At 51.3% G+C, this 17427-nt stretch overlaps 2 pseudogenes; both read right to left on the reverse strand.

Annotated features, from left to right (window-relative positions):
• Positions 1 to 5552: 5552 nt before the first annotated feature.
• LOC111163826 (uncharacterized) lies at positions 5553 to 17209 on the reverse strand (annotated as a pseudogene).
• LOC149749257 (non-histone chromosomal protein HMG-14 pseudogene) lies at positions 11550 to 16588 on the reverse strand (annotated as a pseudogene).
• Positions 17210 to 17427: the final 218 nt, after the last annotated feature.

The following is a 17427-nucleotide window of genomic DNA, read 5'->3' on the forward strand; positions in this document are numbered from 1 at the left end:
CCCAGTGGGGTTCCTGGAGGCACTGCTTTGAGGGGTCCACTCCCGGCCCGTGAGCTTCTCTCCCCTCTGTCCCCACTGAGACCCGGGATCCCAGGTTCCTACAGACACAGGATGCTGTCCCCCAAGCTCCCTGCTTTACCACCCCTTTACCAGTGTTCTGGGGCTGCTGTGACCAAGTGCCACAAACTGGGTGACTTTAAACGACGGGAGTTTATTGCCTCACGGTCCTGGAGGCCAGAATCCAAGATCAAGGTGTCCCTGAAACCAGTCACGGCGAGTCCTCCCAGGCATCTTCCAGCGTCTGGAGGCGGCTGGCAGTCCCTGGTGTCCTCGGCTTGTAGACGCTTCACTCCAGCCTCTGCCTCTAGGTTCCCAAGGCCTTCTCCCTCTGCGTCTGTCCACGTTTCTTGCTTCTTTAAGGTCACTTGTTATAGGCTTGCCCTAATCCAACATGACCTCATCTAAACTTTGTGACATCTGCAAAGAGCCTACTTCCAAACAAGGTCACGCCCACGAGTACCAGGAGTTAGGACTGCAACATCTCTTTTGGGGGACGTGATTCACCCCATAACCACCCCCGTGGGTGGGGCCACAGGCAGCGCCCCACCTGGCTGATGGCGCTATGTGAGGGGGTCTCCTGTTCATTCTTCACCGGTTTGGGGGGTAGGTTATTGTGGCCACAGCTGCCTGTCATCAGCTTCAAGAGGTGTGTGGACAGATCTGCCATTTCAGTAAACAAAGGATGTTGTGGCCATCGGGCTGTCAGCCACTGCAGCCACCAGAGACTGCATTCTGAGGGGATTCAGGACGGAGAAAAGCAGGATACTGGCCCCAGATCATTAAGGTGCACATCAAAGGAATGATTTCCATGAGCCCAGACTCCTGCATCTTCCCTTATACAGAAAAACCCTAAATTCATTAACTTGAGATGTCTGGTTTTTCTTTAATTAACAGTAATCTTTTGATGTTCCAACTACCTGGTTTTTTTTGCAAAAACTCCTGTATAACAGCATATATGTGTATATATACATCACTTTGCTGTACACCTGTACACCTGAAAGTAACACAACATTGTAAATTAACTATACTTTAATTTTTTTTAAAAGTTTTAAAAAAAGGTTAAAGAAAAACCACTCCTATATACCCTGGCTCCTCCCTGACCTCTTTGGAGCAGTTTCTCAGGGCTATCTGAGAGGCTGCCTCCTGGGCTTGAGTCCTCAGAAAGTCCACCAAATAAAACATAATTCTTAAATTTCAGGTTCTGTATTTTTTTTTCAGTCGACAGGCAGCATGATGGAAATGCCAGGATTTTACCCAGAAGGGAATCAAGACTCCGGTGGAGAAAACAAGGAAAACAGACAAACTAATGCAGGGATCCCAGTGTATACTTGGGGTTTTGGTCATCTGACCAAAAGGGTCAAAGTTGACACCCTGCAAACATATTAGAATATCACAGAAATGATCAGAAACACCAGCCTGAAATTTGAGGAGAGCAGACGTGAACTGCTCCCAAGTTCAAACCTTTTTCGACGGGGCTCTGCAGCGTCCCTCCACTGTCATCTAAATCCAAATTCTGATTTGTTATTTTTCAGGGTCCTCCCTACTCCAATACAGCAGATTATTTTAAATAGCAAAGCATGATGTAGACAACAGCGTGGACTGCAAACAGGAGGTTGATGGCCACCATAGCAACTCATTCTGCTAATAGGTCTACGTCACAAACGAGACGTATGAGGAAAAAGCAGGAAACAAAGCTATACCAACAATATAGCCACATCTTTATAACAAGAAGAAGCAAACTCTTCTCCACCCCCAACAACATACGCACGCAATACAGAAAAAGACTTTTTAAAAAACGCACCAAAATCTCAACAGTGGTTCCCACTGTAGGGAGTGTGGAGGTGGGGTCAGTTCTTTCCCTCCCTTTTTATAGGAACTCTGACTGGCAGGGTTGAAGAAATCCTTGAGGTTTGTCCCGAGCCCTGGGCAAGCACGACTCTTGACCTCCGTTGAGGCTGTCGACTGCAAAAAAGTGCACAACCTAAAAGTTGAGAATTATGTTTTATGTGGCGGACATACTGAGAACTTCAAGCCAGGGACACAGCCTCCCAGATGCTCTGAGGGACTGATCTGAAGAGATCAAGGAGGTGCCAGGATGTATAGGAGTTTTTGCAACAAAAACTAGGTAGTTGGAACATCAAAAGATTACTGTTAATTAAAGAAAAACAGACACCTCAAGTTAATGATCTCTCTGTAAGGGAAGATGCAGGAGTCTGGGCTCATGGAAATCATTCCTTTGATGTGCACCTTAACGACCCAGGGCCAGTATCCTGCTTTTCTCCGTCCTGAATCCCCTCAGGATGCACAGTCTCTGGTGGCTGCAATGGCTGCTGGCTTGATGGCCACAACATCCTTTGTTTACTGAAATGGCAGGCGACATTCCTCGTCCACAAGCCCAGGACCATGAGTTATGTGAATGCGCCTGACATCTCCTCTGTGTGAACAAGTGGGTGGCTTTTTTTTTTTCTCCTTGTGCCAATTTACTATGGGAGGACAGCAGCCAAAGGGCATACCTTAAAGTTTCCAAGATACCTGAGTCTCAGGGTAAGCAAAGCTTATCTAGGATTATTTACCTGGTGATAGAAACGGCTCTTTGAAAAGTCTTTCTACCACTGTGTCAACAGTACTGAGTTAAAATGTAAATTATTAACACATTCTTATACAAAAAGACACAGAAGGCCCATTAATGGTATATCATAGTTACCTACACGATATTATTTTCCAGGTGCTTAATATACTTACAAAGCATAAAGGCTATAACTGTCAAGGGAGGGAGGCCAGCAAAGATCGCGTTTGCTGTGCAGCTTTGCAGATTAGAAAGTAAATGGAATGGCTCATATTTCAAAGACTTTTCTCAGCACCCATTGTCCTCTTGCCCAAGGAATCTTGTAGGTTTAGGAAGAAAGATTCTTTCTGAGAACTGAAAAATCTCCTATGGGCCAGACCCCATCCCAAAGCCAGGCCAGAAGTCCCTTTTCTGCCCCTTGGTGACTTCATAGAACTCGTTTTTCTGTAAGGCTGGTTGTCTCCTCCCCAGTGCGTGTGCTAATAATCAACCAGAGTTAAGTGTCACAGGAGCGGAACAGAATAGTCCAAGGACGTCATTGCCCCTCTCCAGTTGCTAGGCAACGCCTCCTTCGCGGAGATGGACAAAACAGGTTGGGGGAGATACCAGAAAAGAAGCCTTCTTATTCCAGGTCAGCCCCACTGCCCCCTGGAAGGGGACAAGACAGGGGAGCCTCTCTCGGGGCCACCCACTCAAGAGGCATCGTTGTCCCCTCTTCCCCTGCGTCCTCAATTCAATGGAAGAGAACTTGAAGCCCCTGGGTGCGGCTGGTGTGTGTTACCAAGTGTAATCCCGAGGGGAATTCTTCCATGCCCGCCGTCTCATCCTCCGCCATCAGCTGGTTACTGCCGGGACGGCCCGAGTGGGCGGCGACGGGCTCCATCAGTTTACTGGATTCCAACTGAGAAATGTCGCTCAACCATGGGGAGGTTGGCGATCTCCCGATTCACTGACTGCACGTTGCAGACATTTGCAGTGGCTGTCAACCAGGTGGGATGCTGCTGCAACCCCTTTCCCAGGTTTTTACAGTCAGTTCATTGCACCGTCTAAAAGAGTCCCCAGAGCAGGAGGCAGGGCAGGAGATGGAAGATGTGATCAGCTTTTGGACAGACCGACACAGACCAGGTTTTGGGCTCCATCAAGCTCTGCTGTGTATACACTGACTGCAGCCTGGGACAGGGATCTTTCCAGGTCCTTTCCACTTCCTTTGAAAAGTGGATATTTTCTCCTAGGAATCAGCCCAACAGAAATGCTTGCGCAGAGATATGCGTGACGGTGTTTGTGACCACATTGTAATAGCAACAACGGCAAAAAACGGAGACTAGACGAAGGTGATTAATAGAGGAATGCCGTTATTTCTGCATATCTGTGTAATGAAATACTACTCAGGCATTAAGAAGAACGAGGTAGATCTATGTGTGTGGAGGTGGGAAGAAGCCCTTGATATTTTACCAAGGGGAGCAAATTGATTAAGTATAAGTACATTACAAAAAGCTGTGTGTGTATAGATAGACATGTGTCTATTGTGAATGAATAATTTTGCCTTCCATATCAGTAAACAAAAGATGTTGCAGCCATCAAGCCATCACATTACAGCAGCTGGGATGGTGAGCCCTGAGGGAACTCGGGATGGAGACCAACGGGTTGCCCACTGCCCACCTCTCAGCCAGGGGAGCCACCCGCAGCTGTGCACCCTGTGGGGATTTGGGATGGAGAAAAGCAGGAGACTGGTCCGAGAGAGCTGAGGTGCACATCAAAGGAATGATTTCAGTGAGCCCAGACTCTTGCATCTTCCCATACATAGAAAAGCGCTAAATTCCTTAACTTGAGATGTCTGGTTTTCTTTAATTAACAGTAATCTTTTGATGTTCCGACTACCTGCTCTTTGCTGCAAAAACTCCTACATATCCTGGCTCCCCCTCGCCTCTTCGGAGCTGTCGCTCAGCGTGATCTGAGATGCTGTGTCCCAGGTTTGAAGTATGCAGCATGTCCACCAAATTAAACATAATTCTCGACTTTCAAGTTGTGCATTTTTTCCAGTCAACACGATTAGACTCATGTAATATATATACTATGAGCATTTACACGAGTTTGAAATACTGAGTTGTAAACAGTGGTTAACTGATACCTATTCTATTCAATTTATTCTGATTGTCTTAAAAAAAGACATTTAAAGTGCTGGTTTTTTCAGATCAGAATCCAGACAGGGCTCACACAGAACACGTGGGTGTTGCTTCTCTTAAGTCCCTTCTGATTGACAGCAATTCTTACGGCGTGTGTTTGTTAAGGAGACTCAGTTATTTGTCCTGAAGAGTTTTCCACATTCTGGATTAGGTTGTTTGTGTCTTTAGATGTTCTTTAAGATAATCCTCCATCTCCTGTATTTCTTGCAGAATGGGAGATCTGTGGGTAGGCTGAAATGCAGGTTCAACTCCTTTGGCGAGAATACTTCACAGGAGTTGTGTGCTTCCAAGGGTATGACGTCAAAAGGCAGATGCTGTCTGGGTGCCTCGGTTTGGGGACTGCTGTCATCCCTGGGATGGCTGCTGTCAGTCTGTTCCCCGCCAGCCTTTCAGCTCGGTTTCAGCAGCCACTGAGAATCTGGGCTTAGATCTATCATGTCACTGGGCATTGCAAGGTGGCGGTTATCTAAGTTTATCACCCCTTCTACATTTATAACCTGGAATTCTTCTATAAAGAACTTTCCTTCCACTCCTATTTGGTTACCCTAAAATACTCTTTTTCCAGGAAAGTCCAGATACATGATTTATTCTGTCCTTTAAATCAATTTTCAGAATAATTTTTGGTTTCCTAGTAACCTCTATAGATCTCTAATTATATACATACATGTTTATAAACTATATATATACTCATATATATATATATTTTATGTATATGTATATATTTATATGCATAAAATCTTGTGTATTTTATGCACTTAAGGATTTTTATATAATTGGTGTGTTTCACTCTACAGCAGGAGTTATTCTTTTGCAGGATGAAATTACTCCTCCTTCAGTGCGCATCAGTGGGAGCCCCTTCAGGTTGGCTCCTGTGTCCTGTTGATATAATCTCAGTAGTCCTTGAGAGCTTCCTTGTTTGGGGGCTCAAGGTGTCCCAGACTCCTTAAGCTCATTTCCTGCCCCAGTAGCCTACCTTTCTTTCAGGGAGCACCTGGTCCTTTTTAGTGGGAAATGAGATTTAGCAACCACATGCGAGATCCTGGGGCACTCATTGCTACAGGGCTGCCATTGCTTCCAGGTCCTTTGCTGCAGACAGAGGTGCCCAGATATTAGGTTTATTAGGGAGCTCTCTCAGGATCAACATCTGTGGAGGGGAGGGTCTTTTGGAGCTGTCCTGAGCTGGGGCGCCAGCCCAGGTCTTTATTATCCTGGACCAGTTATTAGATGTGAGTTTCCCTGAAAAGGCAGTCTGACCATGGTCAAGACTATCGCCTTCAGCTGACGCAACTCCCAGAAAGTGATAAGCGATATCGAACAACTGCCTTCTAACTTTTCTAATTCTTTCAGCTGTGTCTAATATTTTGTTTAACTGAGTTTTTAATTTCCATGACCTGACTTTTTATTCCTAGAAGTTCTATTTGTTTCTCCTGAAGTCTGTTTCTTTCTTCTATTTTAATAGACTATCACTCTGCTTTCATAATTCTCTCTTTTATTTCTTTAAACAAAAATAAATAATTAAAGCTAAATGTTTTTCCTCTTATGGTCACCATGCTGTACATTGCATCCCCAGGACTTATTTGTTTTATAAATGGACGTTCTTACCTTTTGATCCCCTTTACCCATTTTGCCCACCCGTCTCCCCGCCTCTGACAATCACCAATCTCTTCTCTGTATCTATGAGTTTTGTTTCTTCCTTAGATTCCACATAGAAGTGAGATCATACAGTATTTGTCTTTCTTTGTCTCACTTAGTTCACTACTCATAGTTATTTTAAACTTTCATTCCGACAGCTCCAACATCTGGGTCATTTTCAGTCTAGTTGTGTTGATTGCTTTGTCTGTTGACAATAGATTGATTTTTCCCTGCTTTTCTGTATATCTATTAGTTTTCTCGAATAACAGATATTATGTGTTGATTTAAATGGGCATAAACAATGTTTCCTTCTGGGAATGGGTATGTCTCGTCTCTTCTTCTGTCAGGTCATCGGTGCGAGAGGAGGTTTGAATCTACTTGCTTTGACCTTGGATTGGGTTTTATTATTATTTGAGGACCTTCAGGGTACCAGCAACTTCAGATTCCTTGTGGGGACCTGTGCCTTGTGCTCAGCGTGATCTGAGATGCAATGTCCCAGGCTTGAAGTGTGCAGCATGTCCACCAAATAAAACATAATTCTCAACTTTCAAGTTGTGCATTTTTTCCAGTCAACTCTATCAGACTTATGTAATATATATACTATGAGCATTTACACAAGTTTGCTTCTCCGTTTGCAAGGGTTGGGGAGCAGAGCGATTTCACTCTGTCCTATATTTTCAGCTGTCCTACGTGTCTGGCACACAGAAGGGACCTCTACATGCATCTGCCTTTCCCTGGCGGAGAACGATGCTGCTCAGGCATCTGTGCTGGCCAGGCTGGAGCCAGGGGGCAGGGAAGGGTCTCTGGTCCTGGCCCAGGGTCAGCCTTGACAGGCCCTGTGTGCCTGGGGCTTGGGGATGAGGCTTTCTCAGACTCCTGCCTCTTCTCCCTGGGATGGCCGGACCCCCTTTTGTGTGTGTGGTGGGTTTGTGTGAATGTTTCCAGCCCTCCCTGTATAGACATCCTTTAGGCACCAGGTGGGACCCTGGACCCAGGCCTGTTTCCTGTGCCCCACTCAGAGGGAGGGGAAATCCTTCCCCATCCACAATGTGAGTCGAGTGGTGGACGTGAGGACACACCTTCCCCCACCCTCCACCCACCAAGGACCTTCAGCTGAGCCATTGGGAAGAGGGCTCTTTGAGGAGGGTCTTCCGTGCTTGTGATTTGTATATACTCTCAGGAAGGAAGCTTCAAAAATATGTGAAGCTAAAACAGGGGGACAGGCTGCCTTGAGAAAGCATGGTTTACTTGGCTCACATGGGGCATGGTTTCCTGCTGGAGACAGAGGAGGACCCCAGGGACCAGGGCTTCCCAGGGGGAATGCGTCAGCTCACGGAAGGGCCCAGATCATCCTGCCACCTCCTCGCCCGAGTTCAGAGGGTTGGCTGAGCGTGCTTGCCGTCTGCCACATGCAGAACCTGGAGGCCCACCGAGGACTCGTGCCGGGAGGGGTACAGGTGTGACCCCGTCTGTGCTGGGAGCAGCTGGGAGGAGCCTCGTGATCAGAGGCCGGAAGGGATGCTAGGGGGGTGGGTCTGCAGAGCAGGGTGGGGCGGGAGGGCTGGCGGCACACAGAGGAATGGCAGGAGGAGGCCACGCGCACAGGCTTGTAGCTCGCGGGTATACACATGGCAGGCTTGCGGCTCACGGGCACGTATACAACTGGCTTGCAGCTCACGGGCATGCCGGTCGCCTGGCAGGGGCTGGACGTGCAGCAGGATGGCTGGCAGGAGCTGGGCACGCAGCAGGCAGCCTGGCAGCCCGAGGGGCAGCTGGTGTGGCACACGGTGGCATGGGGCTGGGCTGGTGTCGGGAGGAGGGTGGTGATGTCTGCAGGCTGCCTCCCTGGGGGCCTTTATACCCGGGCCATGGGCGTCCCAGCGACACAGAAGCACAGCTGTTGACTTCCTCGTGGCTGCTGTCATCGTGCTTCCCCAGCATCTTATTATCCTGGGACGTGCTTCCCTGTGCTGTTCTCCACCATAAACTAGTTTGGCTTTGAGGCCAGTTCCTCCTTCTGCAAACAGGATGTTCTGGTTTGCCTTCCCGTGGGGTTTGTGGTGTTTCTCCAGGCCATCGCTGTGCACAGAGCACCCCAGGATCCACTCAGAGTGCGGTACCCTTTTACTCCTTTTTATCTCATGCCGTCAAATGAAGACTTTGAGGCCGTCATGTATTTTGAGTTTTTATCTCGCACAGGAAAACATTGAAGGAGAAGTCTGCAAACTGCCGTCTGTGAGACAAGTCTGTCCTGCTGCTTTTGTGTGAATGAAGTTCTCTGGGGCACAGACATGTCTGTGCATTTAGTGTGTCTAAGGCTGCTTTTCCCCGACAACGCTGAGTCGTTGTGAGTGAGACGGTGTGGCTGCAAAGCCTCTGCCCTTTACAGAAAGTTTGCCAGCTCTGCCTTACGTCATCGTACAAGAACTGATTTGTTCATGCAACAGATTATGCTCTGGGCAGGCAACAGAGATGTCCAGCCTCATGAGCTTTCCAGGGCGATGAATAAATAGAAAATGAATGCATGGAATCATTCCGGGGGGCGCTGAGGCCTGGAAAGGAAAGCAGGTTCAACAGACAGAAGTGGGTGCTGGTGGGTGGTCTGGGGGTCTCAGGGAGGCAGTGATGCTGAACTGGCACTGGGTGCAATGAAGGGTCAGGGACGGTGCTCCAGGCTGTGGCAGTCAAGGGGCTGTGAGGACCCTGCTGCAGAAACCGGCGTGTTCCAGGAGCAGCATGAGGTGCTAGGGAATGGGTGCAGAGGGACTGGCTCAGATCATGGATGGAAGACGAAAGATTCGGTGAGTTGAAGACACATCAGTAGAAAGAATCCAATCTGAAGAAGAGGCACAAAGAGTCAAGAAAAATGAAGAGGGCCTATGAGACCATATCAGAAGGGCTAACACGCAAGGAATTTCAACCCAAGAAGGAGAAGAGAATGACATTGAAGCCTAAGAATATTTTGAAGAAATACTGGACAAAATCCCCAAATCTGATTTTAAAATATTCCAGTTTACAGATCCAAGAATCTCAGACCACCCCTAAGGTCCCAGCACCGTTAGGCACAATGGAAAGACCATGGATTCCAGAGTGAGGCTGGGCAGCCTCAATGCCTGCTTCTCCGTTTGCAGTGGTGAGAACGTGCACACGTCCTGGGATCCTTCCAGATCTTCCTGATTGAACATCTGTGCAGATCCTGCCCTTGAATGGTGGCAGGATTGATAATTGATTAGTTACGAGAGAGTCCACATAAAATGCTTAGCTCAGCTCTGGCACAAAGCTGGGACCCCGCCGTTACGATTATGGCCATAACGTGGCCACAGCCCCCAGTGAGGCGCCCGACCCTGAGGGAGAACCTTCTGGATCACTGAGTTTCCAAATCGCAATAGGGGACGCTGGTGCGGTGAGTGTGACTCTGCTTCTGTGGACAAAGGACAGGATGTTTAACCTGGGGAGGGCCTTGAAAATCATGAAGTGGGGCCCCTGTCCCCAACTGACGGCCTTTCCCCATCCAACCCAGGCTCCGATTCCAGAAATCACAGGGCCGCTGGGTCACCGTCAGCCTCCGGCTGAGAAGGAGCTTCCTGCACTGAATCACTGCCAGTGGAAACCCCAGGAAGAGACCCGAGGGGGGGACGAGGAGGAAAGACAACAGGCCGCTACGAGGAAGACATCCGGGTGCTGCATGGCCAGGACGCCACAGCCCAGTATGAAGGCTGCCCTGGGGAAGGAGCCTCTGGACCAGCCCTGTCCTCTGCCCTGACCGCACCCAGCCCCATGCCACCGTGTGCCACGCCAGCTGCTCTGAGGGCTGCCAGCTGGCCTCCTGTGTGCCCAGCTTCTGCCAGGCTTCTTGCCGTGTGCCTTTGAGCCACAAGCCTGCTGTGTGTGTGCCCGTGAGCTGCAAGCCCATCGTATGTGTGGCCCCCTCCTGTCAGGCCTCCGGGTACTTCTAGCTCTCCTGCCCTGCCCTGGGTGCCCGAACATGGGAAGGCGGCCGGCCTCTTGGCCGAGGGGCGAGCTCCCAGCGCTCAGCCCGAGGGACCCCACTCTGTCCCCTGAACTTACGAGATCAGTCCTCACCCTGCTCTGCGTGGATTAAGGGCAAGTCACTTCCTGAACTGACCCCTTTTAGGTGAAAAGGTCTTCTGCTCAGCAACTGATATGTGGTGCCCCACGTCCCCCCACCCGGAGTCTAAATGGAAACGAGATGTTCCACTGGCAAGCAGGGCTCCTCTGCCTCCTGATGGGTGGGAAAGAGCCTCGAGGGGACCTTCCGTGGTCCCCCAGAGATGCCCACGGCCCGACCCCAAGACTGTGATGCGTCCCCTCACACGGCAAAGAGATTTTGCCGACGGGAGTAAAGTAAGGGTCTTGTGATGGGGGATGGTCCTGAGTCATCCGAGTGGGACTTGGGAGAGGGGCCGGGGAGACTCGGCCACAGAAGGGGAGGCCGCAGGAAGAGGGAAGCCAGACGCTAGGCCACGAGCTGAGGATGCGGTGCCTCCGGCTGAAAGACACGAGGATCAGACTCTGCCCGGAGCCTGCGGCGAGAAGCGGGCAGCCCACATGGTGACTGTGGCCCGTGAGACTCACTCCCGATTTGGCCTCCACAGCTGTGGGGTGACACTTTGTGTTGTCTCAGCCACGTGTCCCTGGCACTTGTTAGGGCAGCCGCAGGACAGTCCAGCTTCTTGACGGCACAGCCTCGGACTTCCACCCTCCCTCCGCGGTCCTGCCAGCTGCACCATCAGTGCCGGTGGGACGAAGGGAAGGAGGGGAGCCACTCGGGGCTGCAGAGCCAGCTCCCCTCGCCCTGCTGTGTGGTCTTGGAGCCCATTTTTCCTCGGGGGCCCTTCCTGCTGGGCGATGGGACCCTCAGCCCCCAGCCGGGGGAGGAAGCCCCTCCAGCGGGTCCTTGCCCTTCTCTGGCGCTCGCTGTAGCTGATATCTCTGCCCAGGTCTGTCCCGCTCCAGGCTCTCTCCCCTGGCCTGAGCTGGCCCTGTCCTCTCTCCCACGCGTGGGGACTCTCAGACCACCCTGCCCCTGAGCATCCGGCGCAGATTCTGGGCACCTTGGCACCGGGCAGTTTTGGGCCTCCCTGCAGGGGACTCTATCACACTCCTGGTGACCCCCTGGGAGCCCCTCCTTTGCCTGCAGAGGACATAACTGCCCCAGTCCCTCCTCCTCAGGAGGGTGAGGGGACATGGCACAGCTTTCTCCAGGGATGGCTCTTGACCCCGGCAGGCACGGGCCTGGACCCGTGACACACAGACCCCCTCCTGGCTTCTCCACCCTGTCTAGGGGGCTGGAGTTGGGGAGGGGCTGGGGTAACGTCCAGGGATGCAAAGTACACAGACTGGGTACTGTCTTTTTTTATTGTTTTTTCTTTCATAATTTAAATTTTGCTGGTTGTTTTGAGGATCAGTACACAGACATTTCAATTTGTAGACAATTCTTAACGTATGTACCAAAAATCTAAAAAATCGTCATTGTGATTCTTTTCTGAACAGTTATTCCAGTGACTTTCCAGCCTAAAATGTGGAGGCAATTTTCCTTGACGGGATATCAAGTACCAATATCTTCAAATACTGATATGCTGTTACATCGGAAGTCCCACTATTTCACAATTTATTTTTTATTTTTTTATTTTTGTTAGCTTCTGCTTTATTACAAAGTGAATCAGTTATACATATACATATGTTCCCATATCTCTTCCCTCTTATGTCTCCCTCCCTCCCACCCTCCCTATCCCACCCCTCCAGGCGGTCACAAAGCACCGAGCTGATCTCCCTGTGCTATGTGGCTGCTTCCCACTAGCTATCTATTTTACGTTTGGTCCACTATTTCACAATTTAATATCACATACACTACATACTCAAATTGTCAATCGTTCACAGCACATTAACAAAGTTACTAGAAGAACTGGACTGTCACGACCAAAGTTGTTACAGAGTGCGCAAAACTCTGCCCAGGAGAGCCAAGATCAAGGGGTGAGTGGTTTGCTTTAGGAAACAATTCTACCGAAAACAACGTGGGAAGAGAAGTAATTTAAAGTGTTCAAGACATCGAATGCGCAACTGACTCCAAATTGCCATGTAGTATGCTTTGTATTATAGGATATAAAAGCTACCTCCCAACTGTGGAATGTTAAGCTGACACCCAAGACAATCAAAGCCTCCCATATTCAATATCCCACTGTTTTCTCGTTGTACCAAAAAATAAACAGCAAGTGATTTCACCCCTTAAAAAAAGACATTCACCTTCCTTCCGCGCCGACAGTGCTCTCTCAGACATGGTGAGCATTCCTAAAACCCACCGGCCCCACAAAGAGACACAGTACAAGGGCAAGGATTCTCTGTGTGCCCAGGGACAGCGGCGTCCTGACAGAAGCAGAGTGGCTATGGTGGGCAGACTGAGCCGATTTTCCGGAAAAAGGCTAAAACTACAAAGAAGATTGTGCTGAGGCTTGAATGCGTTGAGCCCAACTGCAGATCTAAGAGAATGCTGGCTCTTAAGAGATGCAGGCATTTTGAACTGGGAAGAGATAAGAAGAGAAAGGGCCAAGGGATCCAGTTCTCAGCCTCATATTTTGTTTTATTATGAAGACAATAAAAACTTGAGACTGTTTACTTCATTTAGCTTCAGTTGGTTTTTTTTTTTTGTTTTTTTTTTTGCAGAGCGCGGGCCTCTCACTCTTGTGGCCTCTCCTGTTGTGACTCCGGACGCGCAAGCTCAGCGGCCATGGCTCACGGGCCCAGCCGCTCCGCGGCATGTGGGATCTTCCCGGACCGGGGCATGAACCCGTGTCCCCTGCATCGGCAGGCGGACTCTCAACCACTGCGTCACCAGGGAAGCCCTCAATTGGTTTTTTTGGAAGGGAAATAAACTAGTGCCATCCATAAAATTCTCCTTGGGAAACTAAAAAAAAAAAGGAATTTACTCTTAAAAAAAGTGGGATGAGGTAGGATTCCCTCCTTTTTAAGAAATGTTTCTGGAGCTACTAAAAAACTTGCACTTACAAAATAGTTGATAAAAATATTCCTTTGGATTGTACAAGAAGTGAGACAGGGACCACTGATAGGACTGGGTGTGTGTGATATTAATCAGACTTGGCTTCTTCCTCTCCTCCTTCATCAGAGGGCAGGCTGTCCTCGTTTTTAGTTTCTCCGTTTTCTGCAGGTAAGTCTCCTTTAGTCTCTTGGTTAGCCCCTTCAGCCTGTTTTCCCTTTGCTCCCCTTTTCCCTTTTGTTTGCACTTTTTTTGGCTGAAGATAAGTTCTTTCCAGCCACTTTTTTGACTTCGTTTCCACTTTTGCAGGAGGCGTTTTAGCTGACAACCTCGCCGATCTCCTCTCGGGCTCCTGCTTCACCACTGCCTCAGGGGAGCTGACCTTCCTCTTGGGCATCATGGCTGCAGGGCCAGCGCGTGCCGGGTGCCTGCGGGCTGTGGTGCAGGGGGAGCCTCTGCAAAGCTGGGCTGCCTGGCCGCTGCCAGGGTACTCTCTTAAACAGCACACATGTATGGTCTCCCGGCGTGGAGGCCAGAATTGGAGATCAGGGTGTGGGCAGGGCTGGTCCCTTCCCAGGGCGGCGAGGGAGAATCCATCCCCTCTTCCGGCTCCTGGCGTTTGTTTGCTGGCGTCTCTGGGGTTCCTCAGCTCGTACAGGCATCACCCCGATCTCTGCCTTCACCCTCACAACATCTTCCCTCTGCTCTTGCCTCTGTGTCCAGAGTTTCCTTTTTTTTTTTTTTGATAAAGACACCGCCATATGTCTTTGGATTAGGGCGCACCCCACTGGCCTCATTTTAACATGATCACATCTGTAAGGACATCATTTCCAACTAAGGTCACATTCAGAGGTATTGGGAGTTAGGACTTCAACATATCTTTGTGGGGGGACACAATTCAACCCGCCAGAGGGGCAGCTCAAAGCTGCAAGACGAGTCCAGCCCCTCCTTCGTGCACCCGCGTGGCCGCGCCGCCGTTCCCCTTGTCCTGTGACATCTGACCTCTTGGTTCCTGAGGAACCAGGAGAGTCCAATTTGAGAATCCCACCTCACTTGACACCTGACGAGCTCACTGTGCACAGAGGCCCCACTCGTGTCCGGAATCACGGCAATTATGGGAGGAAGGTGCAGGCCTACATGTGGGATGGCCCAGAAAGTGCTGGCTCAGCCTCCGTGGTGTGAACGCGGGCCCCTCAGGAGCAAGGACACTGGGGCCGTCCTGGGGAGGGGGTTGAGGGGATGCCCAGAGAAGGCACCATCCCCAAGAGAAGGAAGCTCTTGCCACAGTAGGGTACCGGTGGGGAGCTCTTTGGGAACGAAGAAATAATCCAAGGAGTGCCATCAGGGCATCCTTCCTGTTGGAAGGCACATATCTAGAAACTTCCATCACTGTGATGTCACATGATCATGAGGGTGTGAAGTGCAGAAGGAATTCTTAGAGTACCCACTACTCCAGCACTTTCTCACCATGCTTGCTTTCAAACCAAACCTCCCTGCCAGGCCTGTTTATTTTCACCTGTATCCAAGCCAGGCCATTTTATGTCACCTCCTGGCCTTTCCGACACCCTCCCGGACACCCCCAGGGTGTCACCTGCGCTGTCCACCAGGCAGGGGAGAAAGGCTTCGCGGGTTGCTCTTGTTTCATGGGATGACTTTGAGGGTGGTGACTCTCCGTGTCTTAGTCACATGGATGATAGATGTGTCACGGTGACAGAGGAGCTCACCTGAGATCTGGAGGCTCTCAGAGGATTTAGAATTGTCGTTTTGTTACAAACATGTTCTAAACAAGCTCTCCAAAGTAGAGACCTGGATGTCTTTAACCGATTCTCTCCTTCCGGGTCTGCGCTGTGGCCTGACCGGCGTGGACACCCACAGCGCCAGCAGTCAGCCTGTTTTCTGCTTGGTGTCACTTGGTGCACATGCGGCCACGTGTCCTGCTCGTGTTGTCCATGGCGACACTGCTGTCCTGTCAGGAACCCCGAAGACGCCCTGCTCATCCTTCTGATGGACGATTTAGTGTCCCTGTGGGTTGTGGGTTCTGATTTCCACGTGTGTCAACATCCCTGTACTTCACTTTTCTTGGGTTGGGGTGAAGTGGAACCTTCTCTATGTCTTTTAACTCTTTGTGCTATGCAGAGTCCATCAAGGCCTTTGTCCATTGTCCATAAGGAGATGGTTATATTTTCTTAAAACTTGAATGAACAGGTAAAGGGTACAGGTCTTGAATAAACTGGGGCAAGAGATTTAAGAGCTGAGGCAAGTTTGCAATCTGGCCATTTCCTGTTTAAAGGTCCTCTTCGGGTTTTGCTCTGTCCCCTCTTCCCTGGATGGAGCTGAGCTGGGGTGGGGGCGGAGCCCCCTGGGAGGTGCCTTCAATTCCTGGTCCCTCCTGCCTGGCCTCCACTGTTCTGCTCCTACGGACCCCATCAGCCTGCTCGTGACTGGGGGATAAGTAGGGTGCCGGATGCTGACATCATCAGTCTGACTGCTGCCCATTTGACTCCAGAGCTAGTGGTCCACTGAGACTGCAGGCTCATCCTCCCCGCTGTCTTGAGGGTTTGTTCACAAGGTGCCTTTTTTGCTCTGTGCCTTCTCACTCAGGCCTTGAAATCTTGAGTAGAACGAGTGATGTCTGAACCGACCCTGCACCGCCCTCGGGGCCCACAGGAACTCGTACGCAGACCAGTATGCAGGCAGGCCTCCTCTGGGTGGGCACCTCCCTCCAATGGTGCTAGTCCTGGACTCTCAGATCCCGACCCAACAGGGTTTCTGCAGCTCCCCACGTACATTTAACCTGCACAGGCAGGGGGGTGGGCATGGGAGGAGCCCAGGGCCTGCTCAGGGTCCGAACCTTCTGCCCCCACGCCCGTCTCCCTTGCCGGCTTTGGGGAGGGTGGGCCCCGGGGTAGGAAGGGACACAGAGCGTGCAGATGACACCCGCTTTCAGATCCTGTGGTCTTTCAGCTGCTTGAACTCGGATTTGAGACTATGTCTTTGAGGAGGACACAGTGTTTTATTGATGATAGCAGCTAACCTTTGTCACATGGGATTCAAGCTGCCAACCCGCAGAGGAGGCACCCAGGGCCCGCAGTCCACCCTGGTCGAGGGGTCTGTGGGATGGACGGCAGGTTCAAATCCCTCTAGGCAACCACTGAGTGTCAAGCGATGGGGAGAGGGGAGGTCCTGGTGCCAGCAGAGGGGCAGGGGCTCCCGAGAGACAGCAGCTTGTGGGGGGCAGACGATCCAGCCGGTCAGCAGCAGGACGTGCCCGAGGCGGGGACGCAGCAGGCGGGGCAGCAGGTGGGGCGGCAGAGCAGGGACACGGAGGAGGAGGGTCTGCGGCAGGACGAGCGGCAGGGGGTGGGCTGGCAGCACGAGGGGGCTGAGCAGGGGGCGCCTCACAGCACACGGGCTCGCAGCAAGCAGGTGTGCGGCAGACGGGCACACGGCAGGCCTGCTGGCAGGGGGAGCAGGTGCGGCAGGGGGGCTGGCAGCTAGACTGTCGGCGGCACGAGGCCGTGCAGGGGCCGGTGCAGGCTGGTTGGCAGCAGGGTCTGGACACGCAGCTCACTGGAGCGCAGACGAGGGTCAGGCAGGGGGCCGGGGCGCAGCCGCTGGGGGCGCGGCAGGGGGGATCGCAGCAGCTCTCTGGGCAGTCGTCCACCTGCCAGCAGGAGCTGGTGCAGGAACCGGGCAGGCAGAGCCGCTGCCGTAGCTCTAGGCGCTGGAGCACACGGACAGGGTGGACGCGGCCATGGTGTGGCAGGGGGGCTGAAGGAGGGTGTGAGTGTGTGTGAGGTGCTGGGGATATCCGCTTTTATCCCCCCCCCCACCCCAGGGTGTGCGCGTGGCCCCAGCAGGAGGCTCCCACGCCTGCCCTTCCTTGTTGATGTTTGGAGCTGTTGCACGAGCCCCTCATTAGGGCTGCTGTGTTTTCTACAATCAGCTTTTACTCATTAAACTTGTGAGTATGT

The sequence above is a fragment of the Delphinapterus leucas genome, chromosome 4 (genome assembly GCF_059928025.1).
Source record: "Delphinapterus leucas isolate spDelLeu-1000000601 "Yukka" chromosome 4, BTC_Dleu_Yukka2, whole genome shotgun sequence".
In the NCBI taxonomy this organism is placed as follows: domain Eukaryota; kingdom Metazoa; phylum Chordata; class Mammalia; order Artiodactyla; family Monodontidae; genus Delphinapterus; species Delphinapterus leucas.